The sequence below is a fragment of the Octopus bimaculoides genome, chromosome 3 (genome assembly GCF_046866305.1).
Source record: "Octopus bimaculoides isolate indiv1 chromosome 3, ASM4686630v1, whole genome shotgun sequence".
Classification (NCBI taxonomy): domain Eukaryota; kingdom Metazoa; phylum Mollusca; class Cephalopoda; order Octopoda; family Octopodidae; genus Octopus; species Octopus bimaculoides.
Window position 1 is genome coordinate 104,115,080 of NC_142930.1, and position 12,216 is coordinate 104,127,295.

The 12,216-nt window shown below is 37.9% G+C and overlaps 1 long non-coding RNA gene across 1 annotated transcript; it reads left to right on the forward strand.

Moving 5' to 3' along the window:
• The first annotated feature begins 1,625 nt into the window (after positions 1 to 1,625).
• On the forward strand, positions 1,626 to 5,660 carry LOC149136646 (uncharacterized). Its single transcript, XR_016241159.1, has 2 exons — positions 1,626 to 3,134; positions 3,321 to 5,660. It is a non-coding gene; the product is annotated as an uncharacterized LOC149136646 (long non-coding RNA).
• Positions 5,661 to 12,216: the final 6,556 nt, after the last annotated feature.

Genomic DNA, 12,216 nt, shown 5'->3' on the forward strand with positions numbered 1-12,216 from the left:
CTGATGCTGATGTTTCTCTCGTTTTCTTTGCTGTTTCTGATACTGCATTTTGTTGTTATTGTTGGGACTATGGTTTAGGTAATAGCCGGGGCCTGCTCTCTCCAATAAGAGGTTGAGTATAGAAAGCTCTGAAATAAACTTCTGCTCACACAATTTGCATCTTAGCCTTCCGCTGTCAACCACAACATAGAACGCCACACCTTTGTACAGATGTATAACATGTAGGACCTTTTCATCGGGTTTGATTTAGAGGAGAATGTCCATGTGTTCCAAACGAAAACTCTGTTACCGCACATTTCCCGTGGAGGAGGGTATCGATGGCTTTCAAATTTACGCAGGCCAACAAACACCAGAAGTCTAACTATGATGGAATTCTCTCTAAATTGAGGTGACTGATCTTTCCTCTTATCGTGTAAGAGAGCTATGAAGTGCTGCACCCTCAACAATTAACTACCCTCGGTTAAATAATTCACGTATAACAATGACAATATTTATTTTAAGGTTCTTCACATCTAGGTGTGTGTCTGCCTCTAAGCGTTGGTGTTTTGCTCACGTACAATGATACCCCGCCGTTTCCCTGGTAGTTACAGCCGAAACCTTTTCTACGAGAGCAACTTGCGCTCTCTCCTCATTCAGCATCGCAAGCTGTTTCGCCATATTGAGGTGCCATATTGACGTTTAGTTCGAATTGTTTTGAACTCAATACCAGAAAATGATCGTATGTCTATAGAATCACTCTCACCTCTTAATTTGTCTTCCTTGCTGTTGTTGTTGTTGTAGCAGTTGTCTTGCTGTGTTCTTGTTTTCCTTGTTGATTCTCTACGTATGCTTTCTCAAGAAATTGGTAGTAGTATATGAGTTACGTGCGTTTTCCTTATCGAATCTTTTAACGGGCATTGACGACGCGATAATTACGAGAAAAAAATAAAATAGACGATAGTAAATAAATATCAAAAGAGTTGATCTCCTCAGATCTCAATCTGGTAGTCCCTCTGTTCAGCGAGTGAAGCAGGGTTCCCAAGTCTACGTTTTAGAAAAAATCTGGGATCAGTTCCAGTACTTTATGGTACAATATGTTATAGACCACAAGTGCTCCGGTTTGATAAGCAATGAAGCAGAGATTACGCAATGTAGACTTTTCCATCTCCGCCGTACCTTTCAGATATAGTTTCCTTTTCGATGTACTTCTGGGGATGAATAACCACACTGGCTTGTCACTTTGCTCAAGTTCATATCGACCTGAATGAGGTCCGATACTCTTACGCCGACCTCGTCGACATATGCAGGCGCAGATGCCTACCATCTTAGTTCTGGCAGGGTGCCACTCGAAACCTCACATTCCGCATTAATGGCTCCAGAGAATGTGAAATGGATAGCTTTCATTAATTGAACGCATTATACTGAATGTTTGTAAATGATGGCCTTATATATTCATTCACTCAGTTTAACTTGCACGTTGCGGGTCAACACAAGGCTTTAGAAAATAATTGATGCTCAAGATGTCCTGCAGTGGAATCGAAACAGAAACCTTTTGGTTGTGAACACTCCTTCTAAGTATTCGATTACACTGCATCTACACACTTGAATATAGCTCAATCAAAATACCTTACTAATATTCAAAAGTATTATAATATTAAACTTATGCTTAATTTATTTAAATGAATAATGCAAATACGCTTATTCTAAGACCATTAAAACATCTATTTATTAAATCCACGATGGCGAAAATGTGACCGAGTAATTTAAAAGTAAGATGAAGCATAATTTTGTCGGGCGTTTGTGAATCGATAAGATCAATAACAACTTGGCAATTAGTCCTAGAATTTATATGAATTCTTTGCGAAAACATATCATATGTAATTTCTCTCCTTTCGATTTTCATATTTGTAATGTTTATCAGTGATATTCAATGCAGCGCCAGATTTTTTCGACCGGTTATATTTAGAATGAACTCTTGTAGAGATGAATCACTGCAATTATAAACTGTCATGCTTTCATGGTTAATTTATATTCCTGTTACAAACGTTTTCTGGAAAATATAGACATTGTATTATGGACAGCGTTGGCGACTATGGAAATCAGATTTAGCAATTTTTTATTCATTTTTAATGTTTTAAATTATATTAAATTCACGAGACTTAATTATTTGGTATTTACTAAAGTATTTACTTTTCAATAACATCGACGGCCAAAGTCTTTGCGCTACACATTCGAAGGCAATATACAAATATAACAAGATACAATCTGAAAGTTGTAAAATAAAATTAAAATGAAGTGATATATGTAGCACTAAATATGCCTTTTTGGAGTGATGCAAGATACAACAGGAGATTTGTATTCATTGAACATGAAACATATTCGATAGTATTTTACTATTATTGGTAATCCACATTTAATATGTTATATTTAATATATTATATATAATGTTATACTTAATTGAATCACTCACAAATGTACACATATCAGTAAATTTCATACACTGCTCTGGAAAATACATCAAACATCTCTCAGTATCGTTTACCAATGATGAAATAACTCTTCCTACTGATATATCTCACAATTCTACCCCGGCTATGATAGACTCATTGAATCTCACTCCTATCTCTTTCTTTCCTCTTCTCTCCTTGATAAATACCAAAAAACACATCCACTTCTCATAATATATATATTTCAATCTCGCTTCTATGAAGTAAGACTTAAGATATTCTCGCCAAGTTAGAATCAATAAAAACTCCCTCCTACTTTTTCCGCTCTGTCCCCACCATTCACTATCTAGATAGTTAATATAATCATGTGTGTATGCATACATACATACACAAATTATTCAGTGAGCTAGCAGATTTGTTAGTATGCCAGACAAATTACAATTCGTCCGTCTTTACCTTCTGACTTCAAATTGCGCCGAGGTTGGCTTTGCCACTCATCATTTCAGGGTTGATAAACTAAGTATCAATTGAGCGCTGGGGTCGATGCGATTGACTTACTCCTCCCCAGAAATTGTTAGTCTTGTGCCAAAAATTATAATCATTATTATTACTTTTATTATTGAATGAGAGAGCAGTGCATGCCATCAACATGATAGCGGGGTGAAATTTACGAAACCCAGTATACCCATCATGACTACCCAGTGCTCCGTGAGTTTGGAATTTTTGTGACCTTTTCAAGTTTCTTGACTGTTTTGTTTGTATGTTTTTGTTTTCGGAAACCCTTTTGGTGTGCAGAATGGGTTCATTTGTTGAAAATTTTCCCCCTTTTATGGGTGAATTTTAGACTTTTTGTTAATTAAAAATATTTTGTTTTTTTCATCTGACGAGGAATAGAATGGCTTCTTCTGTCGAGGGGAGTGGCTGTGGCTACTCTGGCGGCTAGGACAGCCAAGATTTCCCGCCTCTGAACAACACAAGTACGAACATCACGAACAGCACCAAGACTAACATGGAAAAGAAAAAGTAAGCGAAGAAAACGCATCCAACGTCATCACCGACATGAACACAGTAAAGACAAACGAAAAGGAAGAGTCAAACAAGAAGAACAATGACAAACCAAGCGGCAACAGTTACGCCTCAGCGGTGGCGAAACATGCCAAGCAATTAATTCATTTAACTATTTACGATTTAAAAAATGTTAAGGGTTTGTTAAGGAAGGAAGAATATTTTCCTTAACACCCAACAACAACTGATAGATGAAACGCAGAAAAAACGGTAATCTATGGAACATTAGATATTAAAAAACAGAGAGTGGAACGAGCAATGCAACAGCAAATGAAATAGCATTAAAACATATACGGAACTGGAAAACCTATGTGACACGAGGAAGACGCTTCGGCATTGCGGAAGTGCGTTTTGCAACAGTGGAAGAAACAGAACAGCATTCCACAATGCCCCTAAAACAGAAGAATTGCTGCTCTTGCCAAAAACCTAGGTCAGCGCGTTACAAAAATAAAAAAAAATGAGGAGGTGCTCCCGAAATAAATATATGGTTGGTGGCGGCTGTCTTCTTTGATATAGAGGTTACCGCCACAATACTGGAGGTGCATAAATTGGACAACAAAACTGGAAGGGTCAAGGATTGCAGCTGCACGTTCAAATTGAACAAGAAGCATTATATTTCATACCTGACTCTATAAACCTACCGGACGGCACGAGACTAGAAGTGGCCGTGGAGGGCAGGCGTCCGAACGGCTACTTTTGTGGAAACGATCAGCATCTCAAGGGTAGTGCCCCAAACACAAAGAATTGCGATGAAAGCTGCAAGCGACAACAGAAGCGGGGACACTTCTGTGCAGTAGCAGCAAGAACAGCAGCAGCAGAAATTAACTCCATCACCGACAGCAACAGCGACGCCGCCTCCAGCCGTCGCCAGGGCACCACCAACACTAACAACACCGGAGAGAGTACCAACACCACCAGCCAGAATAACACCACTACCACCACCAGTCGGAGTGCCACCTCCACCACCACCACAAGTCGGAGTACAACCACCACCAGTCGGAGTGCCACCAGCACCAGTTGCAGTAACACAACCACCAACAACTACTGTAGCAGTAGAAGCAGCGAGAAATGAACCCCAGCAAAATAAACAGCCAGAGAATATCCCCCTTCCCGACCAAAACAACTCGGACTGTTCTAGTATTGAGGTCTAGAAGGGGGAGTGGCAAATAGTTACCCTAAAAAAAGGAAAAGAAACGACAGTAGAAGAAAAGAGAGGGAGGTGCAAACAGGAGGAAATTCCCAACAGCAACAACACGCACACACTGCAACCAAAAACAGCAAGACCCCCACCAGCACTACCACCTCAGACACCGATACAAGCAGACTGCGCAAACACTACCAAAGTCACAGCCATCGACACCGACAACATCAGAAAAAAATAGACACCACAATGGAAGACTGTCTTTCCAACACACAATACACCACTACTACACATAGAAATTCTAAAACTAAAGCACGACACCTACAACACATTAAAAATTAACTTTCCAAATGCTGCTGGGGCATTTCAAAAACGATTTTCGAAAAGACTGTACAAAAATCTCATGGAAATATCCACAACAAAGACTAGAGGGAAACTCCTGCCAGACAACTACGATAAGTAGACCTCTTCTCCGTCCAAAGTCTATTTTACAATGTTGATGCTCAGAATAGGTTCTATCAATGTCAGGGGCCTCGGGTCGCCTTGGAAACAAGGTCACATTTTAAATGATCTGAAGTCCCTTAGTGTAGATGTTGCAGCCATTAGTGAATCCAAACTATCCGACACATAGGAGTTCATCAACTTTTTCACTGGATACGAGATTTTTCTGTGTTAGTGTCGACCGGGATGGGGCGGTGGTGGTACTGTGGTTCTTTTCCGGAAGAGTCTGGATTTAAAAATAAAGAGTCTTCTTGGAAGGAGAAGGTAAGTTGGTGGTCCTAGATGTAAACAGCAGTGACGACGGTGCTTTCAGACTGGTGGCTGCCTACGCTCCAACAGGTGCAGGGTGGTCTGATTATTTCAAGCGTCAGGAGGTTTTCCTAAGAACGACTCGAACTTTAGTATTAGTAGGGGACTGGGACGCGGTCTTAGAAGGACGTTTCGACTGCGTAGGAGTATATGGTAGAAAAGGTGGGTGCAAAAGCCCTCGACCAATTTTTCGACGCCGAACACAAGGGCTGTGTTGTCAGAGCTAAGGCACGTTCACTAAATGGGGAGGGAAAGAAAGCGTCTCGATGGGCCCGCGTGGTGGAGGCGAAAAGTGGCAATAAAACCACCATTCGCTCTTTGGTGGACCAGAGCAAATGCGTGAAGCTCAAGCTGAAATAGATGTGTGCGGCCATTTAGTGGCATTTTGCTCGGCTGTTCGAGACGAATGGTCGGATGGATGTCAGGGCAGATTTTGGTGTCTACCTGGGCGGCCTGCCACAACTCTCGGCGAGCGAGGCGGAGTGCTGTAAAAGGCCGATAACAGCCGCGGAGATACAGGACGTGATGAAGATTTGCCCGAGATGTAGATCGCCAGGTTTGGATGGTCTTCCCTACGAGCTTTATACTTCGATGCCAGACTTGTTTACGGGCCTCTTAGCAAACGTCTACTGCAAATGGCAGCAGAGTGGGAGAATTCCCACTTTTTTCTGTCGAGGGGAGGTGGAACTGCTGAGAAAGGACCCCAACAAGGGGGACGTTATAGACAATTTCAGGCCTTTCACTCTTCTCAATGCAGAGTTGAAGGTTTTGGCCAAGGTGTTAGCCAAGAGGTTGGCGCTTGTCGTGGACAAGCTGGTTGGGGAGGCGCAAACATGTGCCATCCCAACCAGTATTCACGATAACCTTCATCTTATGCGCTACATCATCGAGAGAGTTTGAAACGAAGCTGGCATGGGTGGGGCTCTGATATATTTAGGGGGCCAGTCGACTAGATTGACCTCAGTACGCAACTGGTACTCAATTTATCGACCCCGAAAGGATGAAAGGCAAAGTCGACTTTGGCGGAATTTGAACGCAGAACGTGAAGATATGAAATACCGCTAAGCATTTCGCCCGTCGTGATAACGTTTCTGCTAGCTCGCCGCCTTAATTTGAGCAAATATAAACGGAAAAGCATTAATTCCGTTAAATCGTTTTACTATACTTCTATTTCCATATTTGATCATAACATAAAACTAGTTTCCCCTAATGTTAAAACGTTAAGCTATTTCTAATTAAACAAAAAAATATATGTATATAAAAACTTGATGCATTTTCAATCTTCCCCAAATATATTTCTTATCTCCTCCAGTAGTGTGTTCCGGATGAATCTACCTCGCGAGCAACATCAAACTCTCTCATATCAGAGGATGTCTCAAGAAATGAAAGTGTAGCAAAATTAAAGCGTTCCTGGTAATTATTTAAATGGCCTTAATTAAAAAAAAAAAAAACATTAACGGAGTCCCCTGATCGAGATGTAAGTGTTTGATGCTTTGTTCTTCTTGTGATATATTTAGGGTTACCAGCTTATGTTTGAAGTCCTTCGATTTTTCCTATGTGATTTCTTGGCGTGTCGACGTCAGTTGGAAAAATCCAGATTTCTTTTATTGATTCTGTTTGTTAGAAAATTTAATGTTAATGTGCAGTTTAAAATTTTCTTATTAGCTCTAAAGTAGCTGGGTATTTTATATATGTAGACGTTTCTTTTTATATAGCACTGTATGTTTTAAAGTTGCTCTCCTCTATTTCTCGAACTAACTTGATTCACACACTAATTGTTCTTTTTTATGTTTAATACTATAGTTCTTTTGTATTTCTACTCTTTTGGCCGACTTCCTCATTTTATTGTGTGCATAAATAATTGCGTGCGTATGATTCATTGTTTAGGCCAATATAGAGATAATATTACTTTAGGAAACAAAATAAACAAGGATGCACATTCGAAAAGCACAATAACAACTGCCAATTGGTAATAATAATTCACGGTTTACAGAAATCTAGAGAATCAATCCAATGACATTTAGAAGACATTGGCCGTGTTCAGTTTTCTATGTCTAAATTAATCTTTACTATTGCTATACTTTTCGTTCATTGAAAAGTTTTTCTTTGCATTACGCATTTCAATCTCAAATTACTGAAACAAACATGTTTCTTCACACGTTAAGTTTCATGTTATAATATATTCTGAATGATGGTTTAGAGAGAAATGTTACATATTAAAAATAACTACTTCAATATCCGACTCTTTAAAATAAAGTGACGAGGTGGAAGACTGATCAGCGTGCTGGAAACCTTTCTGGGGACATTTTATTGCAAATATATATGCTGAGGTCAAATGCCAGCACTATCGATTTGTTTTTCCTTCGGGGTCAATTAAATACGTACCAGTTGAAAACCGGAGTCGATGTAATCAACTTGCTCTTTTCTTTGAATTTATCGAACTGGTGCCAAAATTTGAAACCAACATTCGATTTCATCAATAACACTTTTCGTAGAGCACATCAAAAAATTTTGTTTTACACCATACTGATTCAACTCAGCCATACTGATTCAACTCAATTTTGTTTATGGATTATAACAGCTAGCTTTGAGTATGTTCTTGTTGAGAGAAATGTGGATGTATCATAATGTATGTTGAAGTACTGCGTTGTTAATCAAAATTGTCTGTTTCGATATAGATTTGCAAAATAATCCCAATTTAATTATTGGTACACTATCGAACGATCGAGAAACCCTTAGTCGTCACCACTAGTAACATATGCCTGAATGTTTAAAATTGAATGTTGCAATTTAACTAGGACTTGATGGTACGGTTTTAATGCATCTAATCTTAGTTCAGCCGGCGCAAAACCTAATTACTGAGTAACTATTACATCATTTGTCACCCTCAAATAAATATGATACTATTTTTTTCACAGTCGAGTTGGAGAGCAACAACTCATATAATCTCCATTGGAATTGGCTCATGTATTTATATAGTAATTTCCTCGCTAACAATAAGTGTGACATATTAATATAGTTGCGGCATTATATATATATATATTTATATATATATATATATATATATATATATATATATATATATATATATATATAATATGATAAACGTGACATATTAAAATAGTTACGACAGTATATATATATATATATATATATATATATATATATATATATATATACACCCACGTACACACACACACACACACACACATGAAGCAGAGTCAAATATATAGATTTGGTATGTTATTTGATTATAATTGAATATATTGACAAAATTGAAAAGCTGTTATCATTTAACGACTGTAAATATGGAAAGTGTGAAAGCTCTACATTAGACCAAATCTGTTCGTGTGTATACGCACATACACTCACAGATGACCATCAAACGCTTAAACAATCGTAAAATTTATCAACACATTTGATATATTTCTTAAAGTCGTACACTATTAAATAATATGAGTTTCACTATATCACTTTCCCCCAAGACTAACTATTGTATTATAAATTAGTGCTGTTTGTATTATAAACTTTATACGTTAACATTTCTTTATATATTTGTTAATAAATGCACACACACACACCCCCCCCCACACACACACACACACACACACACACACACACACACACACACACACACACATATATATATATTTATTTATATATATGCGTAGAATTCACAAAAAAAAACACAACAGATGAAGACAGGTGGTGTAGAAAACAAAGAGACGTATTAGTATAACGCTCGGGAATTGAAAAAAGTCATCAACGTTTCGAGCCTACGCCCTTCCACAAAAAGAAACACAGAAAGAAACAAGAAGAGAAAAAAATGTGTGTAGTGGCTAGCGATATACCATGGCGAATATGTATATATATACATACATACATACATATATATATATATATATATATATATATATATACACACACACACACACATATATATATATATATACGTCTTTAAATATATGTGTGTATGCATGTGTATGAGCGTGTGTGTATATATTAATGTAGGTTTGGATGTATGCATAAAATGTGCGTGTACAACAATAATTACAAAAAGTAATGTTGTTAGTTTGAATATATTTATTCCGTATAGTTTGAATAGTTATGAAATTTTATTCTCGTCAGTCGATATTTAAATCTGTAACGATAAGCAAGAATACGCTTCAGAAATAATATCTTCCTGAATAACATTAGAAAATCTGCCAAACTTAAAACGAGTGAGGCAGGGGTAATAAAAAGAAAAAAACGTACTATAGGAAAGATAAAGGTGTAAAACATGGTTTCCAGAAGGGTTTTTGAAAGAATAATTCGATAAATAAACGATTAATCCTTCAATGAAATTTCCTACGCAGAGAAAAACAAGAGAGAAGAGGAAAAGAGTTAAAAAATGAAATAAAAAATGGAAGGTCGTAAAAAAGGAAAACGGAGAAAAAATGTAAAAAGGGGAGAAATGAAAAAAGGAAGTAAAGAAACATATTAAAATATTGGCGCAGGGGAGGAGGCAAAATATATATAGATTAGCGAGCCAGATGTAAGATAAATATTAAGGACGAAACTTAAGTTGTTCTGGCCATATCTAAAGACACTAATATCTTTGGCAATAGATGTATTACCAGACTTGCTTCTATATGTGAACTTGCTACTATATGGAAACACGTACGCAAACACACACACACACACACACACACACACACACACACATACACACACACACGTACACACACACACATGCATGTATACACACATGTCTGTAGAGACGCATGCACATACATGAATACATAAGTATTTTTATCTCTTGTAGCCGTACTGATGTAAGCCTTTGAAGGGTTTAGTCAGACATATAGATTTATCTGTATGTGTGGTACATATTCTATCCCTCTCTTCCTCTCTTCCTTACACCTCTTTTTCTTTGGCTGAACCTGAAAAATACAATGATGAAACAAAGATCGGTGTTGATCGAAACGAATGCTCAAATAAATACAGACATACACGTATATATTTATATCAGGCTGAGTAAAAACTAAGCAACGTTTTTTAACATGAAAGTCATCACAATATATTTAAAAAATGCGAAAGTTTTATTCATCAAAGTAATTACTATTACAATCAACACATTTTTGCCAAAGAATTACAAGTATGTTTATTCCGCTAGCATAAAAATCTGGAGTTCTGGAGCCGATGAACTTATTTTCAGCATCGGTTTGAACTCTTTCTCTTGCTGGAAACCATCGAGGTGCTTCAAAAAGTGGTAGCAGGTAGGAAAAGGTTTGGATAGGGAAGAACTGGAAGAAATTGGTTGCCAAATTCCCTTAACTTCTGGGGCGTCATTAGTGACACATGTGCTCAAGCATTGTCATGAAGAATGATTGGCCCTCTTCTGTTGATCAGTCTGGGATGGAGGAGTAGCAGTTTTGCGTTCATTGTGGCAATTTAATGGCAAAGTTTCTCTGCAGTAAAGGTTTTTCCGGGTTTTAAGAAGTTATAGTGGATGAGTTCAGCAGTACACCATCACACAGACACCATAACTTTCTTTATGGAGAGCTCAGGATTAGGGAAGATTTTCGGTGCTACATTTTGGTACAACCATACGTTTTTTTAGTATTGTACAGAATCCGATTTTCATCGCAAGTTACAATACGGTCCAGAAATGGATCGGACTAATTACGGAGCAGAAGCAACGAATAAATTTCTTATCTGCGCATGTCCTGATTTTCATTTAAATCATGTAGTACCCATTTGTCGAGCTTATTTTTTATTTTCCGATCGCATACAAATGGTTGCAGGCAGTTTTCAAGCAACCTTGAAGTGCATTTTGTTTTGCATGTTCTCGTGTCCATCTTTCTCAATGACGGTCTTTAATTGACCGTCATCAAGGACAGATGGGCGTCGAATACGCTCACGATCTTCAAGGCTCAGATCTCCACTGGGAAATTGTTTATACCATTTTCGATTTAACCACCACATAGGCCATCTCTTCACCAAACGTTTCCTTGATATCGCGACAAGTTTCAGCTGATTTACGTCCCTTTTTGAAGTTGAATAGCAGAATTGCTCGAATATCGCGCTTTGAGAGTTTCATCTGTTCGAAGGTTATTTATCTAATTTCAGTGGAATCTATCCACTGGTTTTATTAATAACTCTATTTCTGAAAACCAGTGGATAGATTCCACTCAAATTAGATTAATAACCTTCGAACAGATAGTCAGCAGCGCCGCCTGGCTAGAGCTTGGCTGCTCTGCATTGACAAGGGGCAACACCCTGAAACTAGTCTGCAGATTCCAAACCAGCAAGGGGAAACTGTTGACCTCCCCTGTTCGAAGGTTATAAAGGACACAGGTTTCGTGTGTCACATAGCTAGCTAGAGGCGATGGCTTCTTGGAGCTAATTCACGGCAGCTTTCGTCCTAATTTTGGGACTGCCATGTTGGCTTGGCGATAACTATTAATTTCCAGTACCGCTGCCGTAGTCTCCTTTAGAGAGACTTAGAAATATTAATAACTCTCTCTCTCTATATATATATATGTATTTTGTTTTTCGTTTTGTTTAACTTTCTAGTTATTGTACATATGCTGAATAAAATCATTGAGCATTTTTGAATACTCTTGTGTGAAATATTCCGATGAAAATGCTGGTGCAAATCGGGACTAATTTATTTATGCATATATATATATATATATATATATATATATATATACACAGAGAGAGAGAGAGAGAGAGAGAGAGAGAGAGAGAGAGAGAGAGAGAGAGAGAGAGAGAGAGAGAGAGAGAGAT